Raw genomic sequence first — 18,542 nt, 5'->3', positions numbered from 1 at the left:
CCGCTAGCGTCAACTGAGCGTCTGCTATACGAGAAACCAATGGGAGGTATAGGAAGGTCACGCCCCTGGCGAAGCTTCGGGCGAAAAGCGCTTCAGAACGAATTGTCACCGATATCAGCAAGGGTGGTTATGGGGGGAGCGATTGAAGCGCGACTACGTTTGGAGAGAATAAACACTGGGAAAGAAAAAAGCGTTCTTTAATTAAAGCGAGATACACTTACATTCATTCAATGAAAATGACATTCCTAATCAATTTTATATACGCATGGCGAGAAAAGATACACGACTCTATTTTACTTGATCATTATCAATAAATACCTTTTTTCAGCGCCCACCGTAAGAGCGCCCATCAATAGCCGCGGGCGTCGACGCCGCTACCACTTGCAATGGAATTCAGCTCTTCGAGTGTGCAGTAAGGCGCGTTCCTAAAGTTCACCTGTTACAATACGCCCCCTCACATGTTGTGTTGTTTTGCTTGTCGACGTTTGTCTGAATTTGGTGAGCGGGTAGTTTCACTGTTTCTTAACCTGTGCAGTCAAAAGTAGTGAGTTGCGACCGCCAGGGACTTGTTTAGTTTTCGTGCGACAGCGCTGGCCGACGGGCTTGGCGTCCGACGAAAGGACGAGTGCTCTAAGACCAAATCGTTCGGCGACCTCCAAAGAAAGTATTTCTGTGCAGCGATGTGATTTCGACACCCATATACGGCTGACCTTTTCCTGCATCGCTTTCCGCGCTTTCAGCGCGGAACGCCCATGAAGTCGAATGGCGGAGCATTTGAATATACAACCTAATGGCAGGCCTCCGAAAACAAATTCCGTGCCTTTAGGAACAAAATGACGTCACTTCTCTTTTTAACGGATATGGCGTCACATTATTTTTCCTTCCGCCGGAAGTGTTCCCTCCTCACACAGATGGCACTAAGCCCCATGAACCGCCGATGAGCCGCCACGTTTCGAACGCATGGGCTTCTAAGGTAGCTTCCCTACCAGGTATATGGGGACCCCTTTAAGAAGCTGCTCTAGTAATTTTGGGGCTACAGCGACTACGTAATTTTCCCCTATCCCTAGTTGAGGCGGCGGACAAGATGCCAGCAGTGGCGCAACGACGGGGGGGGGGGGATTCGGGGGTTGTAACCCCCCCCCCCCTGAGGCCAACTTAACCCGCCCCTGTTGTTTAACCCCTTTTGTTTCCTTACGCATTTCAGTACTACAACTAAGATGTAAGACGCGCAATCGTCTGCACACTCGCAAAAAGCGCATTTTTTGACAATTTCCCGTGAAGAAACCGAAATTAGTGCTAATTAGATGGTATTGGCAAGCTGTCCACCCCCCCCCCCCCCTGGCAGAGATCCTAGGTGCGCTACTGGATGCCAGACAGAAGCGCACTGACTCCCGGAAGAATTATGTCAGCTGCTTGCTTTGGTGCAAAAAAAATCAAAGCCCCCTTTCTTCAAGACACTTGGTTGAACGCGAAGCTTTCTTCCATGTAAAGTGAATCAAAGTTAAAGTCCAAAGCCAACGACCATGCAACGAACCCAAGAAATGCTGAGCGACCCGACGCGATCCATATGTGATTTGAGTGCATGTTTAGAATTTTATTTTTGAACGTTGAAGTTGAATAAAGACACATTTCGCTAAGTTACACAGCCTTTATTTTAGATCATGTAACCGTTGATTACACTCACACATTCACGGGCGACTCTACACTATCACATTATTGCCTTGTGATCGCTGTGGTAGACGGTCAGAGGCTCTGCCGTTGCCGATACATGGGATCGGCCTTACGGGCACGATCGCGCTCGCGCTTACGTTCGCGTACGGCAGCCCCTTCTACCCTGCGCTGCATCCGCGGCCTACCCGTGGTGACAGGCCGGGAATGCATTGCATGACGCGCGTAATGCAATGCAGATATATACAGTTGGTCTGGGTAGCGTGGCGTTGCAGTTCCCATTGTTCGTATTGGTACAACTGCGAATGTTAACTGTAGTGTTCTACGATACGTATGTCGTGCGCCTTTGTTCTTTTGTATGCGCATAATGCACAGCTGTTGTTCTATCGTGTGCGCAGATAGTTCCATTCTGTAAGTTGGCTTTCCTGAAGTGCGTTTCCGGCGCTCACGGACGAATCAGTGAGACAGAAAGCTTCGCTTTAAAGCTCTGGCAGAAACAGTCAACCAAAGTTTGCTTGTTTACCTGCAGATGGCAGGTGAGGCACCGTTCTTCATTCTTGCTCTGATACATCATTCTAGTGTAGCTAAGGCGTCACATGCACCGGAGTGAAAAAAAAATACTGTTTTTCGAGGTTGTGCACGAAAAAAAATCGGCCTGGCTGCTATTTAGCCTGCATATAGATTTCGTTGTAACAACTTACTTGCCTTTTGCTGACGCAGTTTAGACCCGTTTCACATGACCGTAGAAAGTTAACTTTATTGCTACGGCAGCGCAATGGGGAGGATGGCAAGAAAGAATTAAAGGATACAGGATTAGCGCTCATGCTGCCTGCTTCTTTTTCTCTATGCCGCCGTCCCACTTTCGCTGCCGTGATAAGTTTGAAACAACTCGCCCAATTTCCCAAGCGTATCAACCCTGAAGGAAGCCGAACGCCAGGCAGGGTACGCGTGCACCCATTTGAACCAGTGGGGGCCCAGTGGTGGTGGGAATCGAACCCACAACCTTCCGTAGTCGAGGCGGGTGCTCTACCAGTAGGCCACATAGAGAACAGAATAGCTGCTAGGCAACTTGTTTGTTTGTGACTTTATTATGCGGGCGCAACAGAAGTCATGGCAGTTCATTTGACGCGGCTTCGTATAGCGCATAATATTTTGAAACCAAAAAAAATTGGTGTGGCACTATGTCAACACAACCATTGGATAATTATTGAGTGTTTCCTGATTAATCCTTTTTTTCGTTTTACTGGTGCTCTAGATTTCATGCGTGGCTTCGGTCCGCCAAATGACAGGATATGGAGGGCCTGCCCAAGGAGAAAGTGGGAAGGGGCTACAGGATTTTCTCAGCCACTTTTACGCACAGTGACTACCTTGTAACTGAGCTGAGCCATGCGCCCACATGGGAGGCAGAAACCAGCGACTCTTCTCCATCCATCAAAATCAGTATATTGTGACTACCTGGACAGCCGAAAAAACTTGGCTCGTCCGTTCCGGAATACCGTCTGCGGTTGTGCCGAGTGAGGATCTGCGCTGTTTGGCAAGCAAAAGTAAGCAGCTATGGTCGGTCCAGACCTTCGAATTAATACTTGACAAGTTAGTTCCTTATTTAAAAAATTGTATGCGAGTTGCACGAAAAATGTACGATATGTATTCATAACGCACAGATTGATGAGAAGTGAAGGATATGTTACGTATATAGAGCAAGACATCCTAGAAAATGTGCGAGATCTGAATGATGCGCTATATGCTACCCCAAGTAACGGAAAATGTTGCCGTAACGTTCTCTGAATGTGCACAAATGTCGGTGTATAACGTTGCCTACATGCTCCTAATGTCCTCTTTTTTGATCGCCAGACGTTAGGCCGTAACGTTGTGGCAGCGTTGAGCAACACACTCACGACGTTAACATAACGTTAACAGAACTTCCTGACAACGTAATTTGGATGTTGCCTTTTGTCACTTGAGCTTTCAGGCAACGTACGTTTGTGACGTTCAAGCAACACTCAACTGACATCGCAGAATATTTGTAGACATACATAACAGCAGTGCTGTCAGCATGACACGGCTGACAGCACAGCAAACCCCTAAATTCATGTTTTCTTGACAGATAATTTACTCTAGTAGTTTTCATGTTGCACATGCATGAAAATGTGAAACAACAATTAGTGAAAAACAGCGTTTTTACGTATATATCTTGTGTAGCTTACCAAGATATCTGTGTACCTTACCTTGTGGTAAGATACACTATATACGTAAAGAATGCTGTTTTTCACCAGTTCTTGTTTACATTTCCATGCATATACGACATGAAAACTACTAGAATGCATTATCTGTCAAACAAATATAAATTTAAGGGTTTGCGGTGCAGTCGCGTAATGCTGACAGCACTGCTGTACAGGCAGCTGATCTGTCTTGCACTATATATAGTACCAACGCGCCCTAAGCCAGAATCTTTAAAGTGTTTCACATGGTGGTTTGCCTGACTTGTCTTGCTGTTGTCCATAGCTCAGCATATAGATGCTAACTGCAAGTAAAAGTGCACAATGCAAAGCTGCAAAGTGGTTCATAAGAACAACTTTTCATTTTGGCTGTAACAGCAAGAGAAGCAGCATGCACGTCCAATGTGCAGAGGTTCTCGTATAAAATTTCTCACAGCAGGAAAGTAAATATATTCCACAAATGTTCATTTCCTTAAACATAACATTTAAGCTTAGACCATAGAAAAAATCAGTCTTTGCTTCCGAATTACTGCTCTTAAAATTATGTGTCGGTAGCTGCATGTGCTTTCAAGAAATTGCATAATAGCCAACATCAGCTGCTAAGAACAAACGCTAGTATGTAGGAATTGTTTGTGCAGGAGGAATATGTGGTGGTTGAATATGCACCCATGAATATGCATTGGTCCACCTTAAATAATAGTGAATGCCATAGACAAACCTGGTTATAATGTCAAACCATGCATTTATTTACCGTCTGCTTACATCACCCTGGCAAACAAATGACACTTATATAACAGTAACTTAAAAACTGATAACACACTGATAACACACTTAAATATATTTTCTATTAAACATCAAGACCTTCTATCGCATAATAAGACTCTACTAACAGCTACAACTACAACACAATATATTTTGCCTTCCCATGTAGGTCAGACTTCGAAATTTTTTGCTTTTTGTCGAGTTCTCTTAATTCAATGGCAGAACACAATTTATACTTCTTAATAACAGCACAAATACTGTCCTCCTTCACTTTGTAATGTACAACACAACACAGTAACACTGCGGTTGGATACTATCTCCTGCCAAGCATCCAGCCGGTCTTTTTGCCTAAGCTTGCAGACATGGCAGCAAGTGTGAAGTAGTCAACACAGCCCAAGGCGTAGAGTAACAGAAAGTCATCCAAGCACTGACAGCCAGCCATCACTTTTGCAGAGGATGGCCAGCAGCACAAGTGATGCACACATGCCTCCCTCGGTAGCTTCACTTGCATCCAGACCTCACTGGTTTCCAAGTCAATAATGCGGTAACCTGCAGAGACATCAATTGCATCAAACTATAAAGTGCTATTTGAAACACTGAAGTAAGCCATGTTTACTGTGAAAACAGGCTATAAAAATGCTTACAAACAACTTAAGCTTCGCATAACTGTGAAACAAACAATAGTGACTTTACAAAGGAGAATAATGCAAAACATCAAAAGCAAATTTCAGTAAAACCTAACCATTATAGCCATAAGTTTGGACAGAAGAGCAAGGAAAGCACAATAAACAGTACCCACAACTTCCTTTATTGCGCTAAGCAGTTAAGACGTTAGTATCTATATATTCCTTTAACATAAAGCTTCCTTGCAATGCCACGGCTGCTTGTTACATCCAGTTCAGTCTTGGAAGAAAACAAAAATTAACAAATGATGTGAATGCTCTACCACTGTACCAAAACCACATTTCATTCGTGATGAAATTTCCAACGCGTAAGGGATAAATTTGACTTGTTGGTACAACATATTGGTGAATTGCAGCACAGATATTGACGACAGAAAAGACGAGACAATAGACGTGTGCTGACTTCCAACAAAAAGCTTTATTGTCAGCGACCCATGTTTATAGTCGTCACTCATCACATTGCACAAGTGCAATTCACACCCTTAGGAAGGTCAACTCTGTCTGATAAGTGCACAGATGCTGACACACACAGAGCCAAGTCGCGCAATCTTTTCAGCTTCAATAATTTGACGTGTTAGTTGATCACCGCTTCTGCTGACAACAGTACACCGAGCAAACAATGGTTCACAGGCACACGAACTGCAACAGCGTGCAAGCCAACGGTCATGCACGTTTTTCTTGACATTGTATGAGTGTTCTCTCAGCTGGTCATTGATACAGCGTCCTGTTTGGCCTATGTACTGTTTACCACAAGAGGGGTACAGCAATTCATGTTGCTAACATAGGTGACGAACAGATTTTTGTGCTTTTTGTTACACTTGTGTGCTGCGCTGAAACATTTCCTTTGATTACACAACTTTATAAGCTTCTGAGGTGCAAAGAAGACAACTTTAACTTTGGAACGATCTGCAGTTTTCACAATACTGTGAGACAGCTTATGAATGTATGGTATGACAGCCACTTTAAGTCTGTCAGATGGAGTGATCACATGGCAACCACTCGGTGCATGCGCTTTTCAGAGTAGAGGTCATGTGGTCACTGCATCTGACAGACATAAAACTGGCCGTCATACCCTGCATTCATAAGCTCTCACAATATCAAGAAAATTGCATATCATTCTAAAGTTGTGTAATCAAAGGCAATGTCGCAGCACGCCACACATATGCAACAAAACACCAAATTCCGTTTGTCCCCTGTGTTAGCAACGTGGTTTATTGTATCCCTCTTGTGGTAAACAGTATATAGGTCAAATGAGACGCTGTATCAATCACCGGCTGAGAGAACACTCATACAATGTCAAGAAAAATGTGCGTGACGGTAGGCTTGAATGTCATTGCAGTTCGTGTGACTGTGAACCATCTTTTGCTCAGTGTACTGTTTCCAGCAGAAGCGTTGATCAACTAACACGTAAATAATTGAGGCTGAAAATATTTCGCGACTTGGCTCTGTGTGTATCAGCACACCTTCTGTATACTTCTCAGACAGAGTTTACTTTCTTCCTAACGGTGCGAATTGCGCATGTGCAATGCAGTGACTGATGGCTATAAACATAGGTCAACAAAAATAAAGCTTTTTGCTAAAGAGTTGCTGCATGTCTCTCGTCTTGACTCTTCTGTCGTTGCCTACATCTGCACTGCAATTCACCGATAAATTTGTACGTGCATAGAAACTACTGGCTTGAAAGACTATATAGGGAAATGGGGTAAATAGCGGAGAAAGGAAGAAATCACAAAAATGGTCCATCTATGCCTCGTGTATGAAGTCCTAGACGGAGTGTGCTGGTCTGGGCTGGTTGGTACATCATTAGGGCGGGAACAAACAGCGCTAGGATGGGACGAAAAGAGTACGACAGACAAGGAGTGAAGTGTCGTGTGGACTGTAGTGCCGAAGTAGACTGTAGACATGGACTGTAGTGCCGACTGTAGTGAAGGACTGTAGTGACGCGTGGGCTGTTATTGGGTATTGTCCTTTTTTTAAGTCCTAATGTTCTTCAAATATGTCTACACAATGTCTTTATAGCCTGCGAAACTCCCAAAATATGTTTTGTCATCAGTCAAGTGCCTGAGTAGCATGTCGAGCAGGTAACTGGTGTTGTAACACTTGCATCTTAGTTCGGCAAGTCCTCAGCTTTGTAGACTTCCATGATCTAGTTCTGTGGTTCCTCACTATAGCAGTACAATATGTTATGGCGTAAGCTTTTCTTGAAAAGATGCCACTTGGCAAGCCCGTACTTTATCAGAGCATAGCTGGGGCGCGCCTTAGCGAAAAAAGAACAGCAAAAGGCCGTTTTATTCCGGCTACCTTCACAACAATACAACGAAAAATGACACATATATACAGTCAACTCTCAGTAACTTGACCTTGGTTAATTTGACTTTACTTTCGAACGCACTGCAATGTCCAAACAAGAAACCACATATTTCTATGGAACAAAACACTTATTCGAATGCATAAGCATGTCGCTTTGGTGAATTCAGCCTCTCAGTGTCCCCTCATGTGAGCAGCGGCAGCTAAGGTCTGAAAAACAAGAAATTCAAGAAACAGCTCTACTGCATCCCTTGGTGTGCAGCTTTGCCTTTACTTTACTTTTATTTTTAAAATATCCACAACCTAAATTTTCCTTACAGTTTAACACTGAGGCAGTGTTTAACATGTCGGCGCATGTTGATGCATGTCGGCTGAGTTGTGCTTCAAGAGCAAGCAGGAAAACATTACAGACCACCTCGGCTGATCTAAAATACCTGCTTTTATTCTGCCATTGTTAATTTCATCTTTCGCATAATTCAACCAACTCTTGGGGTCCTGCGAACGTCAATTAGCAGAGGCGACTGTACCTGTTACTGCGCATCAACACACTCAGTTGCATTGACAGTGCTACGTATACATTAACCAACCCTCAGAATGCTATCAGATCTTGGAGGCCACACACAGCAGAGGCAGCTACATGAAACTGGCGTGTGTAGACCAGAAGTGCAAAGATGAAATACTTTTTATGGTCTTTTTGAGATTACATAATTGTGTATTTTTCATTTGTTCACCTCAAGAACAGCAATTGTAGTCAGAAGAGTGGAAGTTTGGACCCGCTGGTGATGAATATTTGAGTGTGTTGAAGCGCGAAAGACGGGACAGAGTGAGGCGAGACGGACGGGACAAGCGTTACTGTCAACTGTGAACGTTTTTTGGAAAAAATTTCCTGCAGCAAGAGCATTACAGCAGGCCGGTTTCCCACATCTGCTCCTTCATGCGGTTGGAGAAACCCTGCTTAAACAGCTGAGCATAGAGCCAGCGTTAAACGTTGTAGGTACCCCGCAGAAGAGGTGTTTATTCGCAGTTGTGCCATATGTGCACAAGGTTTCGCACAACTTAAGGAAAGTCGCAGGGAAGTATGGAGTGGATCTTGTGTTCTCTGCGTCATGCAGGTTGGCACAACTGTGCAAACGCATCACGGGTAGTCAGGAAAGGATTTGTGCATCAAAACACAAGCATAAGTGTGATCCACGCGCCACTGTGGTCATGTTTACTTGGGACAGACCAGCCAGTTCCTGAACGACCGGCTACGACAACGCTACAGGTGTTGCATATCGGGAGAAGGGTTGAATATTGCTCTAAACTGCAAAAGGTGCAGTTGCTATCCGCAGATGACGAATACGGAAGTTCTGGCCGTGGAAAAACCAAATTAGAACGCGAGCTTTTGGAAGCGGTGTTAATGAAAAATTCTGGACCTGATAAGTACGTTAGCGCCCCTTCGCAGGCACTTTTAAACAAAGAAATGCAACTCATGCGTAGCCACAAATAAGCTGGTTTGTTAATTCTGCTTTTCTTTCTTTTTAAAGACGATAGTGTTTCTTGGGCTACCTAAACGCGAAAAACTTTGTCACTCGATTGAACCGCTCGGCCAAAACCAAGCATGAGAAGATTTTTTCTCCTCAGGGGCACCACATTTCGAAAGATATGCATCAAATGCATCTGAAAAGTTAATCATTTCGGTGCAATACATGTATTGTCAAAACATTACAAAAACAAACTTGAAAGAATGTGAATGATACTTACTACCCACAGCTTCCAATTTATCGGGGCTCAATGTCGGCTTCTCAACAGCATTTCCGTCCTTCAAGCACCGACAAGGAGCCCCTGTGACGCTCCTACGCCGAGCGCCAGGGCTCCCCACATCATTTATGCCAGTTCTTTGCAGAACAGGAGTCCCGGCCATGGCACTGGAGCAGGCCCCAGTTATCGTTACCAATGTATACAACATTTCCTAGGTGTACCTGCAATAAAAGATGGCAGAGATACATTTTAAGACTGCTTACGTGTGGGAACGTGAAAGCACCTTTAGTCAACCAAATGGCTGCAATGTGACGTGCACAGTGTGACACGCACTAGGCACACCTTAAGTCATCCAGAACCAAAGAGCTGCCGTGGCATAAGGGAAGCGTGCTCCTTTCACACTCCAGGTTCTATTCCCACCCAGTCTGCACAACTTTCTTATTAAGGCAATTAATTTGCTTTGTTTACATGAACCTACCTAAATTGGACATCACTCCAAGCAGTTTGATGTGCTTTTATTGCTTGTGCAATAGGCCATCGGTTTTATGTCAATAAGTGCTGGTAGCAAAAAGAAGTATGTCTAACCGTGCGATAAATGTAACCGGAAATGGCAGGTACGTCCAGTGGCATTAGTGTAGGGGCTGCACACAAAATTATATAGCTTACCCTGTTTCAAATTTATTTTAAAGAGCAGTTTCAGTGAGCCCAAGTAGAGTCTTTCAGCTTTTTGCAGTGCAGAAACAGGTACAGTTTGTGCCAGCCAACCAGATGAAGAGCTCTCCTAGTAACTGTCTCTAATCACCCTCTCAGCAATTAGTGATAGCCAAAATACAGCTTGTATCTCTACAACTGACACATGTCCCATTTCCTTAATGTGGTATTCGTCACTGATTTTGATGGTCAACTGGTTGTCATAGATGAACAATCGAAATCTGGCGCGCAGCACCAGTCGTGTCAGTGCATCGTCAAGTGGAACGAACATATTTCTCCCTTGAGTGAATTATGGTGCTCTCCTGCGCACATGTTGAGGCACCAGCCAGTCTGCCCCATGTACATTTGACCGAATATATACATGATCAAAGGGACAGACTATGCTACCCCTGACGAACACAAGACAAATTGGGTTGCATCTTTAACTCAGCAAGCCTCAATTCTCATGTGGACTGCTATGCACGCACATTTCCAGCGAAAAATAAAGTAGGCAGGATATGCACGACAGTCCACAAGTGAATTGAGAAAGGCGAGCAGGCAAGGGAGGTTTGCTTGGTTAAAGATACCACCAAATTTGTCTAGTGTGTATGAGAGGCAGTGTACTGTATTCCTTTCACACCTGGTCAAATGTACACAGAGCCTACTGGCCGGTAACTAAATGTGCCAAACAAATTCCCATATTTCACTCAAAAGACCAGCATGCTCGTCCAGTTTGGCCGTGCATTGCTGCGATAGGACTTCAGGCTGGATTAAGATCATCTGTTTTCACCTACGGTGAAAAATTGACACGCGATCAGTGAGGCATACCACATAGACAAGACATGCGAGCCAGACCCCATGATCAAATCATGAAATAAAAGGCGTCCTTTCTAGATGACAAGTGATTGAAGTTAGTCTGCGCATATTTACTTTCCTTTTTACACAAATACCACTTATTGTGATTTTATGCCTTTATATTACAACTTACGCCTTCCCTCTGAAAGAAATTGCGGCACAACATAGGCACACATCCAGTGTTGCTATTTTTAATCCTTCCATCAAAATAAATGGTCAGTTAGCAGCAGTCCTGTTGTATGGTACCCTTTTCCTCCCCATGTAAGTTCTATCCAGAAAAGTTACATGAACTGACCGGCAAACTCATAAGTACAATACAAATTTCACCTAGCAAACACGGCTGGTTCTCAGAAAATGCACAAATACGGTGATAGGTATCTGTTGGCATACTGTAGCAATAGTAAGTGCCAGTTAGCTTCGACACCAGACAGTTTTAGTATAGCATATGCAACTAATGGCGTAGGCCTATACGCTATAGTACAGCGTACGCTAAACAGCACACGTTTATTACAGTTTTAGTTGGCCTGCGAGATCTTCCGATCTCAGAGGCCATATGCCATCGTCGCACCTATCTCTCGACTTCACTGACAGGTGGCGCTGACATATCTCGGTTTCCCTCGTTAGGCTTCGCGTCGTTCGAAACGAGAAGCGATCTCGAAAACTCCACAAGGTTAACCATATTACACTGTTGTCAAAGCGGCCTGAGGGTAAGCGAAAGCTGTTTACGCAGTCATTTGCTACGAACGAAGCGAATTCTGCAAAAGCCACGCCAAATTCAATTCGAAGCGGGCAGCGGGGACCGCCGCCATGTTTAACGTAAACTACTCAAACCACGCACAGACGGTAATGTTAAATCTGAGAAATAGCGCGCATACGCTATCGGTCGTATAGCGTTCTGCACATGCGCAATGATGACCCGCTATTTTATAGCGTACGCACTGACATAGCGTACGCTAAACTAAAGCTGTCTACTGCTGCAATACTTCAGCTGTCGGGCATCTACAGTGCTTAAGACACCACAGAAGTGTAAGTGCACAACAAAAACAAGCGGCGCATCAACCATAAATTTGACTTGAGAGTAGTGACAACATAGGCTGTTTTGTGCAGCTAAAACACTAGCAAATATGTAGAAAGTATATGGACAAGTATACATACCTATAGATATTTGCCTACCTAACTTAAAACTATAAGAATTGCAGTGCATATGATGCTTGTTCTAGACACTGGTATTTTTGACAAAAATACTCTTAGAATTAGATATAATGCGTTCAATTGATCCACCCAGTAAACGAAGTCTTACACATATTATAATTTGGACTTGCAGGTTGAACATATTCTGACCTGAGCAGCGCCAAGCAGAATGAATAGACCGACTGCTCACTGTGCTGACCAAATACACAGGATGAAACATAAAATATGGAAAGGGACCCCAAAGTATTAGAAAAACTTCTTGACAGCTGTAGAATTAGGGCTTGTTGGTTGATTGTCACTTTTAAAATTACACTAAAGCCAATCAGAATGTTCTGTATGGTGTAGCTGAAATCAAATTCATTTGACGAGCAACATTGCAATAACCAGCAAACATGGCAAGAGCAAGCAGACATGTGCGAAATAGTGTGCTTTTTTAATAATTAACCATCAATACAATGAACTACCTATACCAGTTAGCTATGTGTTCTATGCTGTATTGACTTGAAAAAAAAAGAAAAATAATGTAACTGGACACAGACTCGCAAGTGCTACAATGCCCACTTGCATGAATGGGGATAGCTTGCCAAGAATATTAAAAAATGGGAGAGAAAAAGCAAGCTTACTAGAAAACACTTCAGAACTGTAGTAACTGCAGCATAGTGAATACTGGCCTTAATGTATCATTTCAAGAAGTTTGAGCTCATCAAATGTGTATTTGCCAGTGGCAGTTATTCTTGGAACAAGACAGAAATAATCGTGAATATGAATGTTAAACAATGGTAAGCACACTGTGTGCTTACACCTATGACATATTTGGCCCATTACAATTCTTATATGCGCAGAAGCTGCACAAGAGTGTAGTGTAAACACTAAAAATTCGGAAATAAAACCCTACAGCATAGGAAACAGTTTCAAAACAAGAAAACCAAAATAAAAAGTGATAAATAGAGTGTGTACTAAGCAAAATTAAAATGTCACTTGCAGCCAAGCGATTGATGCAAGAAAAAATACTTAACATCAGGACACCTTAGGTCTACTTATATATAGAACACAATAAGGTGTGCATAACAGCTATGAACACAAACAGCAAGTTGCATAATTATTTGGCCTATTTAGTAAGCTGTGTTTACTAGTGTCGATTAACTTATCCACGAATGATACCGATATGCTACTGTTTGGAACACGTACACTACATACATACCTGACCCGACCATCCAGATTACACGTTGCACTACGGCAGGCATAGCCAAGGGGTCTTGTGGCTCCTCTGTTATGTGGGCACTGTTATGAGTCACAGCCTCGCCACTATAAAATAAGTTCTGTGTTAACTTATAGCAGTGGCACATAGCTTTATAAAGCTGTCAAATTGTCTACACATGCATGGAGCATGTAAATATAGTCACAAAACAATGTTTGCATTACAGCAGGGTGGTAACAGAGCACTAAATAGAAGTCACTGATGAATGTCTTGATAATGGGGACCCTTTCATCACAGTAAAATTATTGACACGCAGCAGCACATAGCAAAGAAATGTTTGGTTACAAAACAATTCATTTTTTTTCATGACTTAGTTTAACTTCCCCCTGTCATGTTTAGTTACGTATAAGGTATGTCAAAACATCTTGTCTTAAAAAGTTGGACTAGTCGCACGTTGTGATTTCTTAATTTTTTTCTCTAAAACTGTCGTAAACCGAAAACTTCGTAAGCAAATATTATTTACAACGTCGAGGCAAGGAAACATGGCAAGGAAACAAGTTTCCTTGGACAAGTAGATATGAAACAAGTTTCCTTGCCATGTAAGCAAGGAAACGTCATTGAAATAAGAATAGGTGAAGATGCGAATGAGTCTTTATTATGCAACTTCAGCAGAAAAGCGGGAGCTCACGCGCAGCACGCACATGATGAACACGATTATTTTCGAACGTTATATTTCTCATCGGAAGAAAACGCTTATCAAGATTTTCAATTTCGCATCGATGCAATAAACTTGCGTAACTAAGTGCTGACAACCCGCGTTCAGCAAGCATCAGCACAGGTATCACTGTTGTCGCGGGACTTCTATTTCATACGCTCGCGCACGCTATGCACACACAAGAAGATCACAACACGAGTGTAATTAGCCAGCACGATTACTTACCTTTTGAATGGTACGAAGCGGTCGCGAAGCGCTCTCCAAGTTGCCGGTGCTGCGTCGACGATGTTACTCCCCGCATACAGGCCGCGGCGTAGTGGACGAGCTGAGGCGCGCTAATACACATTCTTTCTTTGCGACGTCCACCCAACTTTCCACAACGTGAACAGAGGGAGCGCACTCCACGGCATAAAATCGTTGGGCCACATTTGCCTGGCGCGCCACGCATACGGCGAGTTTGCAGCATGACACAAGCTATCTTCAGGCACTTCTGTGCACGCTAACTGCGACCCACTTCATAACAGCGAACACAAAAACACACGTTCAAGCAAACGCGACGCTCGTAGCACCCCGCACATACGACCGCCATCACAGAACACGGAGGAAAAACAATAGCGCTACCTGCATACTTGTGAGCACGGTGGAAGAAGATTCCACCGTGCTTGTGAGACTGTTCTGGCCTCTGTGATGACAAAAATATTAACCAGTACACTCACATACTAAAACTTTGTGCCGGGTTACACACAACTACGTATAGATGTTGCGAGACAAAATAACCGTAGAACAATCTATATTTTACACTTTAGTTTAGCGTAGAAAGAAATTTTATAACGTATTTTACCTTTGCATTGCTTCCGCCGTCTGCAGTCAGCATAAGGATGGCCTTCGAGATTAGCTAACGTTATCCTTATCAAGCCGTCGCTGTGGCGTGATTTGAACGGTTTGGGCTGTCTCGAAGCTGTCTCCAAGCCAATCCACGACGCTTAGCGATGCTGCCTACTTTTCCTACGCCGTCACTTAGTTTTAAATAACTTTCTGATGTCGTCAACATGAATTGTAGCCTCAGGAATTGTTGACACGATATCGGAGGTACAGATGTGCAGTGTTCGATGTTTCCGTGCGCGTTGTGACTGTTTCAGTCGGAAAGGATCAAATCCACGAGGGTTGATAGCTCGTGTGGCGCAGGTTACACCCGTATCGTCCGCATTTCCTTTCGTGTCGGTGTGTTAAATGTGCGCGGGTTTTGCTCCTGTCGTCCGTACCTTCTGAGTTTATCGTGCGGCTCGCGAAAATTCCTCCTAAAAAAACATGTCTGCAGCGTGCATGTGTCCTGTGTGGTGTGTGAAACAAATGTGCGCTGGTGTACGATGTGTTTGCAGCCGTATTGGTGGCTTATAGTCCTTTGCTCTAGTGCCGTTTCTATGATGTAAACCATACGTGAACTGAAAAAAATGCACTGTTTTTTCATATGGACAAGTAGATATGATCTGTGTGTATCCACTGTGCAGTGTGGATGTGTTCGTCATTTTTATGCAGCTCGTATCATGGGGCTTGTGCCTATTCATGATGGCCCTTGCTTAATGTTCCCACTTTTAGGGGCATGTGGCGTGCAAGCAGCCACAAAGTCTTGTGCATTTGGTGTGGAAGAAGGGAATACTTTTATGCGTAACTTTGTCTACTCTAGGTGAACCGTTGCAACAATTAGCATTTTTCCATGTGAATGCTTCTACTAACATAATAGCATAATAAACATAATTTAACATGGTGTTCCTTAGAATATATTAATTACTGCATAACCACTATACAGCTCCATACCTCACTGTATGATAAAATGAATGTTCAGTTGAAAATGAAAATATCTTATAGTTGCATGAACGTATACATGCGAAATGCTACAGCAGCCTGGCATCACATTAATGTCAATATTGGTGACATCCGGCAACGTTCAGGGAACGTGCTGTTTTGAAACGTTGCTACATTGATACCATTTATACGTTAAATTGATGTTGACATGCAACGTTGACACAACGTGGGTGTCGGGACGTTGCTGTGACATTTATTTGTGACATCACTTGAACTTACAGCTGGCAACGTACATTCAACGTTGAGGTTGGCTGTTTAACGTTGCCTGACATTTGTTACAATCAGGCAACGTTTACGCTACGTTCTGTGTTACTTGGGACGCAGACTTTGCGAAGTGTACGGGAGGTATGCGATGTGCTATGAGAATGCATAAAACATGCACGAGATGTGCGTGATGTGCTGCGCAGACCTAACCAAATTACGTATGAGGTGCATGAGATAGCGTGTGATGTGTATGTACTGTAGTCGTATGAGCGACGAGATCTTTGAGGATGACTACGGGCTGCATACAAAGTACGTGCATCTAAGTCGTAGTGCATACAAGAGCTCTTAAATGACAGCGAAATTTTATGATGAGTCGTTTGCAGCATGTGCAAGACCATAATAAATGTACTGTATAATTATGTCGAACCATTTTGACAAATATACCAGCATAAAGTGCACAGCGAAGAGTAGCTCTAAAGTTGAATTTCTGGAATTTCATGCCATAGACACACACATCCCCATGAAAGCTGGTGTCAGTACTAATGATGCAATTATTTTCACTTGTGGACGTTTTCTTGGACGGTCAATTTCGGCGATAGTATCTTCTTCGCGTGACGCAGTGCTCAATCAGCCCATAAGCGCACTGAAAGTTATATCGCCGAAAGCTATCGTCCGAGAATACGTCCTTTGTACAGAATAGATCAGCCTAAGATTTCAATACTACATAGGAGTTGGGTACCTTCAAAGTTTAACAATGAAACGCTATAGGTTTTTTTGTATGCACAATAAAAGAAGTTTGTCGTTATGTATAAAACCCATTGTTAATTTTTCTGATAAGGAACCTAGCGGTGTGCGGCGCATATTTACCGTTTTTTGGTAAAACATTTTGCTGGCAGGGTACGTCTTTCGAAACAAGCATTTCTTTGTTTCTCGTTAACGACATCAAACAGTGTAGTCCTAAGGATGCGGTAGCCCCGTCCTTAGGCCTTGTACTGCTGAGCTATGTGCCCTGCGGGTCCGTGCGCCTTGAGGTCCAGGTGCAGAGTCAGGTCCGGCTGACCTAACTCCCTCACGCTCTCCACGTCCTGTTCAAGTCAGCCATTGCTTTTTTCTCTTTACAAAGGAAACCAGCAGTCTTTTTCACGTACCTCTCATTTCAATGACGTGCTAAAACCACCCTGAAACCACCAAAATGCAGCTGCTAAGTATAAGGCTCAAAACAGCTGCATCTTGGTAGAAATTACGGCTGTTGATGCCCTTTGTATTTCTTCCTTAGTGAAATATTAACCAACGCGCTGCGCGTTACCTTGACAAAATAGAAGTCCCACACTACAAGTTTTCATGGAAAGGGTTGCCATATCTTGGTTTAAATACTAACCACGCTCTCTGACTTATAATGTTGTCAAAAAAAATGACCGATAAGAACTTCGCAATAGTAAACACCCACTCTTGCAGGTAACAAGGGTGCCGCGTCCATAACGCTTCTGTTTTCTTGTAGGTACCGACAACAGATCGTGCCGCACGACAACACCACCACCTGGGCGATCTTGGCAGCAAAATGGTATGTTCAGCTCCCTTGTGTACACAATTTTATATCTCAAAGTAGCTAAGTTGCATTTTATATTTTCGGAACAAGGAGTCCTGTGGTAGTGAGTATATGAAAATGCAATAAGCGTCAGCAGCCAGAACATGTTTATAATTCCTTGCCAAAAAATACACATATGTCTCGTAAGACAGGTAAGACGGTGTTATTTCGTTTAGACTAGTTAAGATTAAAAATTAAAACGGGGGGTTTTACGCACCAAAACCGCGATCTCATTGTGAGGCACGCCGCAGTGGGGGACTCCGGAATAATTTGGACCAACTACATGTGGTTATTTAACGTGCACCTAAATCTAAGTACACGGGTGTTTTTGCATTTCGCCCCCATCGAAATGCGGCCGCCATGCATGGCCGGGATTTGATCCCGCGACCTCGTGCTCAGCAGCCCAACACCATAGCCACTGAGCAACCACGGCGGGTAGTTCAGATAAAGGGAATGTGCAGGTATTTGTGATTTAAGAGCTTTCATTTGCAGTTGTAGAAAGAGTGTCTCGGTCCCTTTTTTCATCGCACTTTAATGAATTATGGACAGGAACAAAATTTTCTCCGTAGGAACCAATAAACATTTTGCGTGCTATGTTGTGCACAGGTACACATTTAGTGTTCTGCGCCTGCGAGCCGGCAACGAAAGAAGTCAGCCAGGGTGTCTAAAACGCAGTCAGTGGACAAGGCCGACAACCTCAGGCTGCGTGAGGCATTATCAAGGGTCGCGAAGAACCCCAAAATGACCAAGAGGGCTGCTTGTAGACAATTTGGTTGCTGGTGACGCCGGGTTTTGACCAACTTTTGCACGGCCAAGTTCAACAACAGGGCAGGAAGATGAAGGGAAGGAGGTGGCTGGAACAGAT

At 43.6% G+C, this 18,542-nt stretch overlaps 1 long non-coding RNA gene across 1 annotated transcript; it reads right to left on the bottom strand.

Annotated features, from left to right (window-relative positions):
• Nucleotides 1-4,780: 4,780 nt before the first annotated feature.
• On the bottom strand, nucleotides 4,781-14,571 carry LOC125942645 (uncharacterized). The gene is made up of 3 exons (XR_007465282.1): nucleotides 14,251-14,571; nucleotides 13,314-13,417; nucleotides 4,781-5,195 (listed from the first exon to the last, which is right to left on the bottom strand). It is a non-coding gene; the product is annotated as an uncharacterized LOC125942645 (long non-coding RNA).
• Nucleotides 14,572-18,542: the final 3,971 nt, after the last annotated feature.

Source organism: Dermacentor silvarum, chromosome 1, assembly GCF_013339745.2.
Source record: "Dermacentor silvarum isolate Dsil-2018 chromosome 1, BIME_Dsil_1.4, whole genome shotgun sequence".
NCBI classification, from domain to species: Eukaryota; Metazoa; Arthropoda; class Arachnida; order Ixodida; family Ixodidae; genus Dermacentor; species Dermacentor silvarum.
This window is presented reverse-complemented; position numbering and strand designations above follow the sequence as displayed.